Consider the following 12,011-nt stretch of genomic DNA (forward strand, 5'->3'; position numbering starts at 1 on the left):
CACACAGTGGTTAATTATTACCCAAACAGTGATTACAAATCCCCTATTTATGTGGATTGTCCCACCCAAAGAGTTCAGAAAAGCAATAGAAAACCTGACTGTTTTTGTATAATTTCCTACATCTCTAAATTCAAATATATGTCTCGTCTCTAAAGTAAAAACCTCTATATTGGCCTGTGACTGATACCTACGGTTTCAACATTGGCTTTATTCTTATTAAAAGTGTGAAATCCAGTGACAGGTAAAATGTCAGCTTTTCTAAGTATAAAGCAATTGGATTATCTCTTACCTGAGACTCAATTAAGAGAGGAAGAGGCAGATGAGGCTTGAATATTATTCAGGTCTTTAACATAGATGGCAATTGAAAATCAGGGCCTCTAAATACTTATGAGCTGAGCGAACCTGAATTAAAACTATGGCAAAAAGCCCCCTTAAGAGCCTCTTTCCTGAGATACTCTGGCCTTTGAATTCTTAGCACATTGTCATCACAAAGAGACATGGAAAAAAGAAACCTAAAAATAACTGAAGTCTTCCTTATGCTTCCTCTATCATGGAGCCTCCCATCCTTGCCTGATTTGGAAGATGGTTAGAGAAGGTTGGAATTGGGGGATCTGTAGGAATCTGTATCATTACCTGTTACACTGGAGGATGAGATGAAGAGTAGAGAGAATGCAAGGGTGGAGGAAGACTAATCCAAATTTAGGAGTGACCGCAACTGGAAATGCCCCATGGAGACAGTGTATTTTCATCTCTGGACTCCATCCCTAACATGTAGAATACTGCCCATTAACTTTGAGCTGCAAAACAGAAGCTTTGCATTCATGCTAGGACAGGGCAAAGGGCAGGGAAATAGAAAGATGTGGACTTCCCTTGGAGATTTGGGGCATTTCTCAGAGAGCCCTAACCACTGCCAGAAAGGAAAGATCTACATGGGGAGATCTTCTGTTGAAGATTTTGTGCTGATTCTGGAAACCTGAAAGCCAGTAGCTAATATACGTTATCTTTCCCATCATCTCTTTTTTTTATCTTATTTTTTTTATTAACATATACTGTATTATTTGTTTCAGGGGTACGGGTCTGTGATTCATCAGTCTTACACAATTCCCAGCACTCACCATAGTACATACCCTCCCCAACATCTCTTCCTTAAGTCAGGTTTGTTTCCAAGTCATTACTCCTAACTTTGGCCAAGGTAAATTCACCAGAACTCTGACTTCTAAGGAAATTTGAACTGGTACTGAATGTTATCAGAGTTTTACATTTAATATTAATTCCCTTATTTCTACCTTGTCAATTTCCTAGACTAACATAGAGGAAGCCTATATGTCAGTGGTTCCTAACTGGGCAATTTTGCTCCCCTTGCCCCAGACTTTTGGCAGTATCTGGCAACATTTTGTATTGTCATGACTATGGAGAAGGTGCTTCTGGCATCTAGTGTGTAGAGAGAAGTGATACTAATAAATGTCCCATAATACACAAGGCAAAGAATTATCCAGTCCAAAAATGTCAGTAGCGCCAAGGTTGAGAAACCCTGATCTAGACTAGACAGTAAAATGGGATTAACACTTAAAAGAATGTTGTTAAAATAAAAAATAGCTTTTTACAGAATTTTCTTAAAGTAGAAACCCCTATGATAGCACAATGAATGTCTTTGTTTTGAAATGCGTATGGCTTAAACTTAAATGGATCATTAAATACTCAAAAGAATGGATGACTCCAATATATTTTCATAAATATAACAATTATTCTGCCAAAGGTGACTCCAATTTTTAGAAAATGAGACTGTTCTCAGTATTCTAATGAGAATGACCTTGTACCTTGAGTCATCATTATATCCTATTTGTACACTAAGTATTTGCTCATCTGAGGTCCTTCTGGTTTCCTATAAAGCTAAGGGGTCTGATTTTAATAATTTGGACTTACCTGAATTTTACTGCATATTGTTGTTCTAAATGGGTAAATATTTAAGAAAGAGGTCTGCATCGTGACCTATCTACTAGGTCCCAACTGATTGGCTCAGAGCTGGTATAAGGCCCTACTTGCAACTCTTTCTGTAGCTGTTCTTGCCAGACATCTTGTTGGCCTGCCTTTTGTGTGGGGCTGATCTTCAAAGGCAGGGATTACCATATAAAAGACAACAAAATGTAAGATTCTCAATACAATAGACCTCAAATTTGTAAGTTACAGCATATGGTTTCCTCAGTATTTTCATCTTCAAAATGTAGACAATAAATACATCTTATATCATTTCATGGTTATTAAATGACATCAGATATTTACATGAGCACTGCGGTACTTGATTCAAGAGCATGAGCTTTGAGGTAAGACTGATCTAATTTGAATACTTACTCAGCTATGGCCTAGCTGTGCAAAACCAAACCAGTTTTCTGGTATTTAATCATTGGTAAATAGAGGTAGTAATACCAATGTTAGCACAGATTGTTTGAGAATTAAAATGTAAGGAGATCATTAATTTATCTTTCAAAGAGGACACATATGATGGTAAAATAGAGTAGTATTAACAATTACAATAGAAAAGCAAGCGTAAACTGGGACTACCCCAGGTGTAAGTGGAAATATGTGGTCAGTCTACTTAAATGAGGTGTATATATATATATATATATATATATATATATATATATATATATAAAAGTGCTTAGAACATTTTGATCAAGGAAGACAGTTTGCAAGAAAATAATCCTCTTTGAAATGTGAATACTGTTGTGATACACTAGGCTGGCTCCTTATTTGACTGGCTCTTAGGCACAGTCTTAACAGCATTTGACTTAAATGTATATCATTTTAAAAAACAATGATTACAAAGTGTTGAATGACCACCTGGGTTTCCCAGAAAGATCAAAAGTCTCAAGTGGTAAAGTACTACAGCAGTGTTTCCCAATTTGTGTTACAGAGAACTCATAGATATTGTATTAAAAAGGGGCTCTGTAATAAAAGGGGGGGAGGGGCTCTGTGATCAAGAGACATTAGAAAGCTCTATTTATTTTAGTCCCTTTTAGAAATAAAGAAATCAATATAGTTTGAAAACTACTGACTTACATTTTGTGTACATATAAGCTGGCCTCATTTCCCACTTAATGGGAAAAGAAAAACTGGCTGAAGGAAGCCTGCAGTGATGTGTTTCGATGGAGCCTGAAACCTGAGTTTGATGGGAAACTGTGTCAAAACCAATTAAAGATGTTTGCCACGGATGGATGGTGTCGGGGGGTGACAGGAGTGGTGGCATGCTCAATACTTACTTGGCATTCAGGATTTGCACTTGGTTAGCATAAAGTGAAATATTACATTCTGACTTTTGCAAATAACCAAAGTCAGTTTCAGTCAGAATGAAGATCACTTGTCTTCAAGCAAATGAATTAGTAAACTTATCTCTGAATAAAACACTATAATTTCTGTATAATTCTTTGTACATCTTCAAATCAACATCAAGCTTGGTTCTACGTAGAACTGGAGTGAGACCATTCAGAAATGTTGTGCACTGAAATGTGGCAAACACTGAAGCAATTTCTGTGTCCATGGAAACTAGTGGGATAGTTTTTCTCAGCCTTTTTGCCCTGTATGATAAGTGACTCTTAGAAATTAGCTCTCAGCAAATTAACCAACAATTTCTTATGGATTGTCTCTTTCATTTCTCAAGGTGTAGATGGACAGGATATATCAACTCTAATAAAGGTGGTACAATTTTGCCCCTAGCACTTCTTCTTTTCTTCATTTAAGCAAAGGAAGGACAAGGGATTCCAGGAAGCATAAACTGATGCTGCTTTGGAATTCATACCTGGCACTTAATGAAAGCAACTACAGTCACGCCAAGGAGCCTTAAGCATCCTCACAAAACATTTGACAATTTGTCAAATGTTGTAAAATGAGGTGTTCTATAAATCAGACATAGCAAGTCATGCCCAGTACCTCACAGATCCTCTTTATAGGCAGACTTGGGAAATCCCAGCAGATGACCTTCAAGAACAGTGACATTGAAGAACATAGGAACCTTCCTCACAATCACCATATGTTCTCCTCAGCCTGGCTTCTCTCTACTATGGTACCTTGACTGTGATGTTTTTATTTTATTTTATGTTATTTTTTATTTTATTTATTGTGTTATTTTATCATGGTAAGTACGTTTAACATGAGAAGCAAGAATAGCACTCAAGATAGAGAATATACCTAGGGCAAAGACCCCAAGATCAGAACGAACCACACATTTTCCGAAAATGGAAATATCACTTTTATGTTCTGAATTGTGTCCTCCCAAAAATTCATGTTGACATCTTAATCCCCGGTGCCTCATAATGTGACCAAATTTGAAGATAGGGTCTTTATAGAAGTACTTAAGTTAAAATAAGGTCCTAAACCAGCAGGACTAGTGTTCTTATAGAAGATGAAATTTGGACACAGACATGTATGGATGGAAGATGATATGAAGACAGGGGTAGATGACGGCCATCTACAAGCCAAGGAGAGAGGCCTGGAAGAGATCTTTTCCTCAAGGCACTCAGAAGAAACCAACCCTGCTGGGCAGCTTAATCTCCAGTTTCTAGCCACCAGAACTGTGAGAAAATAAATTTCTATTATGTAAGCCATCCCATCTGGATACTTCATTATGGCAGCCATGGCAAACTAATATAGTCAGTGTGGCCGGGATGCAGTGGGTAAGGGTGAGAGACATGGGATGATTTTATAGTGGTAAGTAGGAGAAATATCATGTAAGAAGTTTGAGTTTTATTCTAAGCACAGTGAGAAGCCATTCAAATGTTTTAAGCAGAACAATTCATTCTCACTGCAGAACAGAAAATGGATTGCAGAGAGTCAAGAGTAGTGACAAGGTGACCAGTCAGGGGGTTTGTGAGGTATTCATAAGATGGTGGTGGCTCAGACTAGAGTGATAATTGAAGTATTTTTAGACATATTTTGGTGGTAGAGGCAACAACACTTGCTGATGGAGTTGATGTCGGGGTAAGAAAAAAGAATTTGGGTGATGCCTGAATGTTCTGACTTGAGAAATTTGGTAGATGACAGTATTTGCCAAGATGAAAAAGACAAGAGGATAAGATTTGGTGGGTTGTATGACATTGGACAAGGTAATTAATGTAATTCTCAGTTTCCTCCTGGGTAAAATGGAGCCAATAGTATGCCATTTCACTGGGTAGTTGTGAAAAATAAGCTATGCTTATGAAACACCTAAAACTTAGTAAGTGCTCAATAAACACTGAGTTATCATCAGCATCATCATCTTTACTCAGTTATCTTGAAATACAACAAGCAATTAGGTAAAGCTGGATTCAGCGTCATCAGGAACATTATAATCAAGATGGTAATATTTCTCCTACTAAATACAGAAGAAAAATTTTATTTAAAAATAAATTTCGGATTATATATCTAAGGTCCTTTAATCCGTGGAGGCCTGTGTCATATTCTGCAAAGTTAAGCTTTAGACCCTTGTGAATGTAGAATAGTTGGAGGAAGTTTTCCTAATGTTTTTGTTTACCTTCCTAAAAAACTTACAGGAGGCTATCATGAGTCTTCAGAATCGGGGTGCCTGGGTGGCTCAGTCGGTTAAGCAACTGCCTTGGGCTTAGATCATGATCTCAACATCTTGGGATGGAGCCCCGCATTGGGCTTCCTGCTCAGCAGGGAGTCGGCTACTCCCTCTGCCTCTCCCCCAGGCTTGTGCGCTTGCACACTTTCTCTCTCTTTCTAATAAATAAATAAATAAAATCTTTAAAAACCACACAGGAAAAATAGACTAAGTGTGCTAGATGTGGACTTAGCATCCATTTTCATCCCCTTCTACGAAACCCCCTGCATTAAAAGGGCTGGAAGGCAAACCATGCATTTGTCAGTCTCCCCAGCAGGAAGGGGCTATGTGTGATAAACATTCCACCAATGAGATAGTTTCTTGGGAGATCAGGAAGATGGAGGTGAGACAGAGAGCACCTCCTGCTGCTGTGGAAACAGGCCACAATAGACCCATGTGGTCTCTGTGGTCAGCGGGATCCTCATCTGAGGCTCTGGTCACCAGCTTTAGGAGCTTGAGACAGTTATAGTGGCATCAGTAATGGTAACGGGCACAAGCTGCTTTCTGACCACTGGACTTTAGCCACAGTCATGTTAACCTGAATTAACTTCTCTTAGCTCTCTGAAGGATCTTACAAGGTCTTAATTTCCTGTATTACATTCTTTTTTGACTGAAATGTCTAGAGTGGCTTCTGTTTCTTAGGGATCTCTGACTGGTACATTGAGTCACATCAAGAGTCTAATTTAACTCGGTTTTTCTCTAATAAGAATTTTATCTGATAATGTATTTCTTAACCGAAATATTTTCATCTATTTATCCTGCTGTGCAATTCGCATTTCAAACACTCAGTTCACATTTCAGGTGCTTATTTGAAGTTTTTTAAATGAATAAATATCAGGTCACTTTCTGGGTTACCCAATTCATAAAATAATGACATTCCTCCTGGCATAAGTTCAACTTCCAAGCCAATCTAATACAAGATTCCAATTGCTCAGGTGTCTATAATCAATATAAAATCCTTTTGAACTTTGTCTAATCTAAGCATATATATAATAACATAGCATAATTTTAGCTAACTCACATGCCACGGGATCAACCAAAGCTTTATTCATCGACTACCTAGTTGTAGAATTTAGATTCTCTTTAAGTTATTTCTCAAGAATATTTAGTTAAATAAAATGACCCTCACTAAACTCATTTTTCATCAAAATCAAAAAATACCAAATTACAAATTCAGGAAGAATTTCACTTACATCTAAATCAAGGCACCAGCATTAAATTATTCATTGGTTAGTTCTTTTGTTAGCTCTCTTCTTCACATAAAAATTTTAGATTATGTTGAATATGATTATTTCCTCTTTAAATATGTTCAACCTCCATTATTAATAATCTTATAATCTGACTTAATCATACTTTAAATGTTCAGATTGCAGAAAAACAAACTTTAGAAAACCTGGCACCAAAGGAAACATTATCAGGTGGATACACAAAAGGAAACAAATGGGGGGAGTTGATGAATTGAACACTGCTAACGGGTGACCCCGCTAGTGTGAGTAACAGTATCATTTGCTCAGATCTATTTTCCTTCCTAGACTGTGAGGCTGAGTGGAGTAGAGCACACCTGACACCAGCGCTTAAGACAGAGTCTTATCTATTAGATGCGGTGGTCCCCAGAGAAGACTCAAGACAGCCTTCTGACCCATCCTATTCACCTTGGAATTAGACGCTACGGTTTTCTTAAGACTAAGGGCCATTACAGGTTTTATGAAGAAACAATACACAGCTGGGAATAAGCTCTTCTTGAAATGATGCTAGTTACCTGGCAGGCGCTGAGCACCATAGTTTGATGTCCCCCAAGGAAAGGGCATGACATTATCAATGTTACCAGAAAAGTAGGCACTAATCATTTGGTGCATTTTTACATCTTTGTTTTCCACAGAGAGGGGAAGCATTAGATCGGGCAGTGTGCTCAGCCTCCTTTATTAGAAATACACTGAACTTTTACCTTTAAAATATCTGTACTCTTCTTTAGCCAGCAATCCCATCTTCATGATAGCTCTCACCCTTCCTAAAACATCTCTGTAGTTATTTGGAGGAACCCTCATGATAATATATCACATGTGCTTCTGCTGTGTCTTTTGCTAGTAGCTTTGTGAAGACACTGCCCCTCCTAAGATGACTGCCACCCACAGGTGACCCACTTGATTCTCAGCCAAAATTTCATGGGAATAAAAGAAGATGCCCTTTACCCAATTTGGTGTGGCATTTGGTCACCCGGACCCAGAAGATTCTCTACTTTTATTTAAAGTTTTCCCACGGTTTGTATAAACATAGTAACTTCACCTGCTATGAAAAACCAAGCCCCTAGGGAGGCAGAGGCCATCCCCTTCCTTCCATTGTCCTTACCTAAGAGGATCTCCTGTTATAGTTTTTTCCTCTCAAAATTTGTATCTTCTAATTCCTTGTTTTAAGATTATTTGTGTTTGTTACTGGCATTCCTTCTAGTACTGATAGCCAACGGGTAACATAGAAGACAAAGCCCAATCTTGCTTTTTTATGAACTTGAGCATTGTTTTAATCCCTGAGAAGTTGATCATTTTAGTTTGGTGCCATAGACTTTACCTTCCTGCAGCAAACATTTGTCACATTTGGTGGTCCACTATCTGGCTCTTCCCTCTTCCTATTGGCACTGCCATCATTCTTTTGAGAAAATTCCCAATTGACTAAAGTTTTAAGGAGAAAGAAATTCCAACTTTCTCCAGTGGCAGATTCTTCTTCAGTTCAGTCTTGGCACAGTCAGGTTCCTAAATTCAAGCAGACATTCATTCCTGAGATGCTGATTCAGTGGTTGAAGTCAGACTAATCTTGGGGTGGGGGCAGACTAGAGGTCAGACTGTTCCTGTAGCATGACCTTGGCTGCAGTTTTGCCTGCTTCTCCCCCAGAGGACCCCTAATTCCCATCCATTTTCCTAGCTCAGTCCTCCAGTCTCCCATTTATTAGGTCACTTCCCAGTATCTTCCCAGTAAATTCCCATCTGCTCTAGATACCCTAGATTGGAGAAATCAAAACCACATAGATTTTGGATTGAACGTATCCCCACAAAAGATATGAAGTCCTAACCCCCAGTACCTATGAATGTGACCTTATTTAAAAACGGTCTTTGGAGTAATCAAGATAAGGTGAAGTTGTACTGGAGTAGCGTGGGCCCTTAATCCAGTATGAATTGTGTCCTTAGAGAAGAGGAGAGACAGACACACACAAGGAAAGAATACCGTGTGAAGACACAGAGACATGAGACAAGAGTGTCTTTGGAAGTGCTGCAGCCTCAAGCCAGGGACAGCCAAGGACAGCTGACAAATCACCAAAGATAGGAAGAGCCACGGAAGGCTTCCCCCCTCGAGGTTTCAGAGGGAGCGTGGCCCTGGCAACATCTTGATTTCAGACTCCTGGGCCTCAGAATTATGATGGTGTATACTGAGGTCTGTTTAAAGCCCCCATTTGGTGGTACTTTGTTACAGCCTAGAAAATATATAATTTCAATTCTCACGAATGACAATTATGTACCATTGGTTATGCTATTCCCTCAAGAAACTCATTATATATCCATAACACAGAAATACTTTCCTAGAAAACTGGTCATATAATGTTTTTCACCTGCCCAACCCCAAATTTTGCATACAATAAACCTATAAATAAGAATCCAATTAAAACATGCAAACGAACAGCAAGCATTGGGCAGAGTGGGATTACCCTAAGAACTTAAGTATTTTCTGTCTTACCCTCTTCTCCCCAATACTTTTCTCATCTTGTTATCCACTCATGAATAAAATGTCCCTCATACCATCAACCAGGACACTTTCTGAATGCTCTATAAATATTTACCAAAATAAAATAACTCCAGTCCTTGACAAACCAAGAGTTACATACTATACAATAACCCAGGAGATTTAGGAGATCTGGATTTTCACCATGACAACACTATCACCAACCCTGAAATGTATATAAATAAGGAACGCAGGTGCGACATTTCTTCAGTTCTGTTCATATTCAATGTACTGTGAATGATTAAGACCAGTAAAATGGAAGTATATTAAAACAAAAAGGACAAAGAGATATTCATAACATGAGGATGTACAGAAGGAGCTTAAATAGTATGTGCAACTGTCTTATCAGCTGACCAGACAACAATCATATAATTAAAGTGGCCAGTGTTTAGATTTTTAAGCTTTTTTGAAGTTTTGTTATATTTTATTTGACAAAGTCCAATTTGACTGCAGAATACTAAGTAAACAAAAATGGGTGTTATAGGTATTATGCTGGCATTTTTATTCGATTACTGGGGTTTTCATTATACATTAGCTCCTCAGTCATTTCAAAATTCCTCGAATTTCTTTCTGATACTGTTATTTGATTTAGCAACTGGATAAAAGCAGCTGAAAGCATTTCTTGGTCCTAAATTAGAGTTGGCCATGACAAATATTCCTACAAGAATATAGGATGAATCCCACACATTTATCACAGCATCTGGGCCATGTTTGTTTCTGTAGGACAGAGGAGAGGGTAGGAAGAATTCTTATGTTGGTAAACTGGAAGTCTAAGAATTACACTTGCCATCTGGGACTGCTTTGATGAGAATACTGGTCTGTTCTTCCCACTTAATTACCAAAATGAATTATCGTCATGCAAAGACAATGATCTTGGTGATCAAGACTTAAGTAAAGCCAGTAAGACTAAATACTTGCATTTAAATGTAGTTGTATTTATTTCTGTAGCACTGAACAAGCTTCTTGAGGTCTTGAGAAAAAAATTCATGCACCCATTTAGCCTATACAAACAAGAAGAAGTTACATAAACCCAACATAATTAAAGCAATTTATATAGGGCATAAACTTCATGATGTTTTACAGTCAACTTGTAAGTAAAGAAGGCAACTAACAGAAATAACTTCTCCCAGCAAAAACACTTATGTGGTTTGCAGAGTTCCAAAATACCAATCTTTAAATATGTACTATTTCACCAAAGTGCCAAAAGACGAATAGCAAACTAAATAGAGTTAAATATGGCCTCAATTTAAAGATTTGGTAAGGAACTAAAATGAAGACCTAGTTTATATGTGCTGTTATAAAGAATCAACTTACTTTCTCCAGCATTATAATCTCATTAACTCTATTAGGGAATCCAATTTCAAACAAAAAACTTAGGTTCACCCAAAACTATTGGACAATTAACTCAATGGTAATACATCCAGTATTACGTCTTCTGAGTTCCAGAAATACTCAAACTTTTCCACTGCAGAATCTTCTCTTTTTTATAATAGAAATAGTATATTTTTAAGGCCAGATGGGCAACAAAGAAGCATGCTAAATGTCTGCCTAAGGTCATAGGCAGAACAGGGACTCTGAAGTGCTGCCTCCTAGGAAAACAGCACTAAATCAGGTTTCTGCCTATTTGCCAAGTATCTGAGTAAACCTTAGCATAGAGACCCACACTCGCAGTCCTGTATTGAGCAGATGTCCATCAGCAATTTTTCAGGGCACGTGCTCTCAGGTCCCAAACCTTGCTTTTATAGAATTGTTACAACAGTAAACATTTGCCCTGGGCACCAACTTGACACAATTCTTTTTGACAAGAGTTTTATTGGAGCAATGAAGAGAACAGATAGGTATGATTCTTGCCTAATAGACTTCTTGGTAGCTCAGTTGGAATGATATGGATAAAACTAGTAGTAGATGCAACTAATTTTCTGATCTGCATCCCAAAACAGAATAACCAGCTGCTTTTTAGAATTGAGCGTCAAAAACATTTTTATTAGCGATACTCTCTCTGACACGAGTTGTAAGGATACTAATCATCTTAACGTTCACAGTAATTTATTTTAACCCAAGAATCTTCATCTTTGGAAAGCATCCTTACCTCTGCAGAAGGGAGTGGTCAGGTCATTCGGAGGAAACCCTCAGCCAAGGGTCTACACAGGTAAGCACATCCAGATTTGACTCTGGGATAAAGGATGGAAGGCCTGGCTTTAGTGGACATGAGATTAAATTCTAGAGGAACTACACTGGAGAGGCGACATTTTCAAAGCAGCCATCCTAAAACCAGTTTTTAAATCTCTAGTCTTCAAACCACCGTAATATGCACCTTTTTTTTTTTAATCAAGAAAGGTGTCATTTAAATGCTAAAAGCTGCTTTCCTGATGCCTCTCCACAGTTCTTCCCTCTCAGAGTGAAAATATTCTGTCCTGATGAGCCCAGAGAGGAAGAAGTGAGCAAAACCCAGGAGCCACTTTAGGGCAATTTATATCTGCCTTGCCAATTGGTTTACCAGTTCGCTACTTTCTAGAAGCAGATGAAATGCTGCAGGTGTCTGCGGGCTGAGCATCCCTCTCAGACATGCTGGCCCTATGGTGTACTTAGATTTAGAGCTGAGTCAGAGATCTCAGATGTTTTCTCTTGATGGGAATATATTAGAATTGGAATG

General features: G+C 38.2%; 1 protein-coding gene across 1 annotated transcript in view; it reads left to right on the top strand.

Moving 5' to 3' along the window:
- BANK1 (B cell scaffold protein with ankyrin repeats 1) overlaps positions 1-7,753 on the top strand; it is a 307,909-nt gene extending 300,156 nt beyond the window's left edge. The window contains exon 17 of the mRNA XM_073892028.1: positions 7,126-7,753. The gene's annotated coding sequence lies outside the window, so the exon portion shown is untranslated. The remainder of the gene's footprint in view (positions 1-7,125) is intronic.
- Positions 7,754-12,011: the final 4,258 nt, after the last annotated feature.

The sequence above is a fragment of the Callorhinus ursinus genome, unplaced genomic scaffold (assembly GCF_003265705.2).
Source record: "Callorhinus ursinus isolate GAN/ISIS: 27379988/994484 unplaced genomic scaffold, GSC_fseal_2.0 scaffold4, whole genome shotgun sequence".
NCBI classification, from domain to species: Eukaryota; Metazoa; Chordata; class Mammalia; order Carnivora; family Otariidae; genus Callorhinus; species Callorhinus ursinus.